Genomic DNA, 5,751 nt, shown 5'->3' with positions numbered 1-5,751 from the left:
TAATTAGAGCTCTAGAAATGGGTTGTTCAGTAAAGAACAGGTAGATTGGCATAAAAAATAAATAATCTTGGGTCCTGATAGGTGTTGCAATGTAAGAGAATTAATTTATATTACCTGTATTGAAAAAGCATTGCTTGTGTATGCAAGAGAAGGAAAAAAACAAAAACGAAAAAACTATATACCCCAACTTTCCAACACACACACACACACACACACACACACACGTAGTTTTTTAAAAATCAAGACTCTAGCAAAAAAGGTAGCTTGTTTTAATTTGGAATTAGAATAAAGAACAAGGCTTGAGAATTTCACTTGACAGTGGACAATGGGAAGAAATTTCAAGGTCAGCTTCAAGACAAATCTTGAAATAAATGTTTAAAATACAATTTGGTTTACATGCAAATGACATGAGAAGGGAAACAGCACAATTGTTTTTAAGCTGGCAAAAGGCTTTGAGGAAAAGTGAAAAATGCTATTTGTCACTCTAAGTCCTGTTTACAGAAACAGATAACCAGATATTTTACTACACTTGATCTTAGCCAAAAGGCCGAGAAGCGATTGGATAACCCGATATTTTGGAGGGAAAAACTTGACATTTGTGTATATGTGGAGAGGGGGAGAGGGGGAGGATATTTTAAGAATGATCCAGGTTTTCACGTTTTATCTGGTGGAGATAAGCGGTCTGTGATGGGTCAGTTGAACTCTGAGCTGAGTATTGATAAAGTTTTGATTGACCATTTTAGTCTAAAACTATTCTATTTAATTTTTAAAAATGATCAAGTCGAGCATGGAGATAACTACCATTATGGAGAGCTTCCCAAGGGCTAGGCACTAGGCTTGATGCTTTACAAACATTATTTCATTTCCTTCTTATGAAAATCTTTGATATTATCCCCACTTAACAGAGGAGAAGGTCAAGCCTTGGAGGGTATAATTAACTTCCTTACAGTGGTATGGATAGTAAAGAATGAAATGGGCATCAATTGACTTTAAGACCCAAATTTTAGCCACTACTCCCTCCATTGATATGAATAGCCATGTTTCACTGAACAGACATGAATTCACAGAACCTTGTATTTAAAAAAAAATGTTTACTAAATTAAATGGTTCAAGTTGAAATGGAAGAATTGGCTATGAACTTAGACTTTGAGAAAAATTACCTGGCTTTCCAGAAGGTGGTCTTATTTGCTAGGCCTAAAATGTTTTACTTTACTGTTCTGTTTTGAAATGTTATTTTTTGGAACAAAACCAGTGGTAAGGTTCAGAAATGGAAATGCCAATATAAAGGATGAAATGCTGGAATCTTTTCAAGTTGTAAACCAGAGGGAGCTCAAGTGAGAGACTTAATATGTCTATCAATTTCATATCTGACCATTTCATATATCTGACAGACTTCGCATGGCCTCTTTCTGTTGAAAACATTTTTCTTTAACGTTTGTTTGCTAAAAAGTGTAACTCCAAGCGCCAAATTCCCTGGCTTGTGTACTGAAGATATTCAGCGTTTTGAGTGTTAAGAAGAGCTGCGAATTAATCCCCGGGAAAAATTCCTTCCATTTCCAAGTCTGCCAATGCAGGATTTTCAGAAAGGATAGTTGACCAAGGAAATTAAACTCCCTTTTACTATGCAGATGTCAAGAAAGAGCATGGTCTTCAAAGCAAAGCTATGAAACAGAAGAATTTTTTCTTCACTTTGAAATATATTTTCTTCTTGCTGTTGGTATCTAAGTAAGTTTGAATGCCCTCTGAAAGGTTTAGTTTCTTTATCCTTTGCTACTGTGTGGCACTGACTTTTTTATAACCCAGCAACAATGTCATGTAAAGGAAATTTAACATTTCAATCGCAATATCCAATTCTCTAAAATGGAAAAAGAATAAACTGGAATTAACATACACACCATGGAAGGCTGGAATTTTAAATTTGGCCCGAATTGTCCCAATACTTAGAAATAGCAGAATTATTTTGTGGTTAGAGATTCTTTATTTAATAGTATTTATAGAATGTGGTGCATGCTGGTCGAGCAGGTTAATGTGCTGCCTTTTTAATAGGCAGCTATTGCCACTGGCTTACCTTCCATAAGGCATGCACTTGGATTTGTTTTTCAGTGCTGTGAGCACTAATGAAGGCCAATTTAAAGCAATTTTCTTGAAGATTGCTGCTCAGCGCCGTCTGACTTGTAATTCCAACACTTACGCCAGGCAGGAGGGTGTAGCAAGAGGTTAGTAAATACAATTATATTAATATTGGTGTTATTTTAGTTACTAAGAGGTCAGTTATCTAATGTATGCATTATACAGCATGTATTTCAGTTATGTAACGTATACATCGACTACATTGGGTCTGTATTAGTTGACTAGACCCAATATATTTAATGCGTACATTACACCAATAACTCCAGTATTTTAGCAGGCATTGAAACCAAGTGTCTGAGGAAGGCACAGCATGTAAGTATTCATGTTCAGTCTGAGCTTGCTTTGAGCTGATGAATGAGGGCAAAAGATCCTTTTTTTAAACTCTAAACTGTAGTAGGTGAGTTATTTGGTGTGCGTTATCTTAGATGTGTCACTGCTGTGTTTACCATGAAATTATTATATTGTCAGGCTTTTTTGTTTTTTTTTTTTGAGAGGTGAAATTGTTTTGCTCTGTTACAGATATGTTATTTGTTTATATTTTCCGAACAGAGTGTAATCTTTCAGAACGTACTTATCAGCATAGAATCGAATGGCTCAATTGGAATACAGAATTCGGACAGAGATGAGTTTAGTGATCTTTGCACAGTGAAAACTCAGTGGGTCCCTCTAGCTCAGTGACTTCATTATTAGAAAAATAAGAAAGAGAAAAGATGACTTTTATACATTCTTCTGTCATTTTGTAGCCTCCCAGCCATTTTCAGTTTTCACTTTTCATTTTAAAAACAAAGTTTCATAGGCTCCCTTCCAAACTGTTTAATTTACTGCTGACAACTAAAAACAAAAATGAGGCATAAATTGCTTTTGAAAACTTAGCAAGGTACCTGCATTACTGAGCATAATATTGTATAGGACTTAATTGAGTATAATATTTTATATCTTCAATTCCTTTCAGACCAAAATGAAAAAATGTTCTCTTTGAGGCAAAAGATAAAAATGATTTTTAAACACAACGATTAAAATAGGGTACTTTTTATTCTTTTTAATTTTAAAATTATGTCTCCTTGTCTAAGAGAGATGGCAAAGTTCCAGGGAGGAAAGCTTAAGGATATCTAATATGCAATCCAAACTAGTAGGTGGGTATTTGGAAATTCTTTTGCAATTTTTGAGCTTGCAACATGGAGATTATTTAATTTATCAAAGACATTTTGTGGAACTTAAATTGAAAAGAAAACAGATGATGCATGCTAGGTAAATTTTGACATTTGAAAAAAATTACTTAACTTTTTCCCTCTGAGCATCGATTTATTATCGACATGTAAGGATGTGCCCTTTTACATGAATGCCACAATTATAGAGATAATTTCAAGACAATTTAAAATGAGGTCATTTGAATTTCCATTGTTTTCAGTGATTTGCATTTAGTTCGATAATTTAATTTTTTTGTATTTGAATAATGCTGAAGTAAATCAGGATGAATTTTATACTTTGGGCCTTTCCCTCCCCAGTTTGTGTTTTGATTTGCATATAACAGAAATGCATTTACAAAAAAAGGAAATAAAAGAAAACTTTGAGGTTAGCATTGAGGCTTCTTTGAATGTTAAAAAAATGAGGTACTTTACAAGTGTAATGTGCATTTTTCTGGTGCTCACTTCGAAAGAATATCAGATTCATATTGATAGCAAACAATTTTAAGAGACTTTATTACAGTGTGGCTTTTGTAAAAGTGTGAGAACACATCCTCTCTCTCAGAGTCTCTCTTTGTCTTTCCATTTACGTGGAGAATAAGGAAGTGTGTGTAATTTATTACTATTAAGGAACTTTATGAATGGTCTTTCTCATATTTCCCCCTTGGAAGCCATTAGATAATCTGTTTTTGTAATACTGAGTCAAACATTTGGTTTAATATTCTTTTTCAGAACAGACCACATAATCATAGGATTATTAGACATGTCATAATTTTTAGAGGTGTCTTAAACCCATGCATGGTTGGTTATTCCTGTGCTGAGTTTCTTAAAGTTACAATCTTTAATTCTTGTTCTCAAAAGCAAACAAACAAAAAATGTTACCCAAGATACACATAAAACATGCATTAAAGGCGTTTCCTACTCTATGTTTTTTTATTATCCCTCTACCTTACCACCCACCAGTGTTGTGGATTTAAGAGAGTCGACATAATTGAGTAAGTAAATTACCAAAAACCTAGGCAGCTGTTGCAGACACCTAGCAATTGGCTGTTCCTTGGTTCTAATGTTCTCGTATTAGCACATTAAAACAAGCAGAAAGGGGGCTCTTAATTACGCCTTGCTTTATGGGAGCACAATAAATTCCTTTTGTTGACCTTCCTGCAAGCTCAATGGTGTTTTTGTGCAGTGTTGAATTAAGAGATATCAAAAGTCATAGATTGAAGGATTATTCTGAGCATTTCAAGAACGTGTAAGTAGGTAGTAATGAACCCCCAATACAACCAAATCTGCTCCTCTGAATGCGAAAGTACCAGTTATTCAACATTTCAAACTGACAGCTTGTAAATGTAAATTTTATTAAATGCACAGCAATAAAAATTTGTAGGTTTCTGTCACTTTGAATTTTAGTGGCTCAAAATGAGGCCTCTAGCCTTTTAAATCACAGCAGGTAAAAGCAGAGCTCTCAAGCATTCAGCATTTTCAAACGGGAACCTTTTTCGGGTTTCACTATGTGCATTTGCTCACATAATATCCTTTGCAGGATTCAAGAATGGATGTGTTATGTCGTTTAACAGGCTTGCATTTTCTACCGCTTTTGCATCACAGGTCACCAAATGTTTCCCTGGCAACCCTAGGAGAGACAGAGGGAGATAAGAGAGGAAAAGAGGGGTGGGTGCTTAAAAGGAAATAAAGAAATTAAAGAGATAAAAAGAAAGATAAATTAAAGAGGATGTAAGAAGGGGCATCACGTTCATGTTTCACAATATGAATTGGTGCATTTTTAAAGAACTGGTCAAGTTCCTTCTCATGGACATTATGGAAAATATAAACCTGATTGAAGTCATATAAAATAAACATATAGTGAGAAAATATTGTGGGGAATGTAATCTTGGTTAAAATGTCCTGAGGACTTCTAAAACTGGATGCATCAAGGCTCAGTTTATTGGACAAAATGAGGATTGGTGCTTCATTTAAGGAAATCTGATGCCAGATTTAAATAACAATTGTTTCCTATGTTGCTTCTTAACAGAACTGTTTTGTTTCTCTGGTTGTTGTCCTATAGAGAAGTAGTTTCCACCGATAACCTGACAAATGTCAGAGTTTAAGCACAGGACTTGAGTATGCAGTTTGTCAAATAATATTATTTCACCTTGGTGAATATTGTTGCCATGAGTGACTTTTCTGATGAGACTTACGAGAAGGCGTTTGGCCACCTGCAGTTGTTAAATATCCCCCTGGCACTTTTTCTAAGACTTGAAGTATTACCCCTTGTTTTGGCCACATTCCAGTTTGGGCTAATGGCATTCGTCCTTTCGAAGTTTCCTTTGCAGTTTTAATTGAGTCTGACCCTTTTCTTCACTTTTAGGAGCCTTCCCCCTGCCCCCCAAAACATTTCCATTCTGGCAGGAAGAGGGAAGACAGTCATCCCTTCTCTGAC

General features: G+C 35.1%; 1 pseudogene; it reads right to left on the bottom strand.

Annotated features, from left to right (window-relative positions):
* Positions 1–445: 445 nt before the first annotated feature.
* LOC113266797 (U2 spliceosomal RNA) lies at positions 446–559 on the bottom strand (annotated as a pseudogene).
* Positions 560–5,751: the final 5,192 nt, after the last annotated feature.

The sequence above is a fragment of the Ursus arctos genome, unplaced genomic scaffold (assembly GCF_023065955.2).
Source record: "Ursus arctos isolate Adak ecotype North America unplaced genomic scaffold, UrsArc2.0 scaffold_9, whole genome shotgun sequence".
Taxonomy (NCBI): Eukaryota; Metazoa; Chordata; class Mammalia; order Carnivora; family Ursidae; genus Ursus; species Ursus arctos.
This window is presented reverse-complemented; position numbering and strand designations above follow the sequence as displayed.